Source organism: Arachis duranensis, chromosome 10 (genome assembly GCF_000817695.3).
Source record: "Arachis duranensis cultivar V14167 chromosome 10, aradu.V14167.gnm2.J7QH, whole genome shotgun sequence".
NCBI lineage: Eukaryota > Viridiplantae > Streptophyta > Magnoliopsida > Fabales > Fabaceae > Arachis > Arachis duranensis.
In genome coordinates this window covers 40,050,846-40,051,095 of record NC_029781.3, presented here as the reverse complement: position 1 = coordinate 40,051,095, position 250 = coordinate 40,050,846, and positions in this window count along the sequence as shown.

The following is a 250-nucleotide window of genomic DNA, read 5'->3' as shown; positions in this document are numbered from 1 at the left end:
CATTAAATAAGTACTTGTTTTGCAGTAATGGAGAATAGGTTGAGGTTTTGAAGATGCTCCATCTTCTGAATCTCTGCTTTCCTACTGTCTTCTTCTTCAAACACGCAAAGCTCCTTCCATGGCAAGCTGTATGTAGGGTTTCACCGTTGTCAATGGCTACCTCCCATCCTCTCAGTGAAAATGTTCAACGCACCCTGTCACGGCACGGCTATCCATCTGTCGGTTCTCAATCAGGCCGGAATAGAATCCA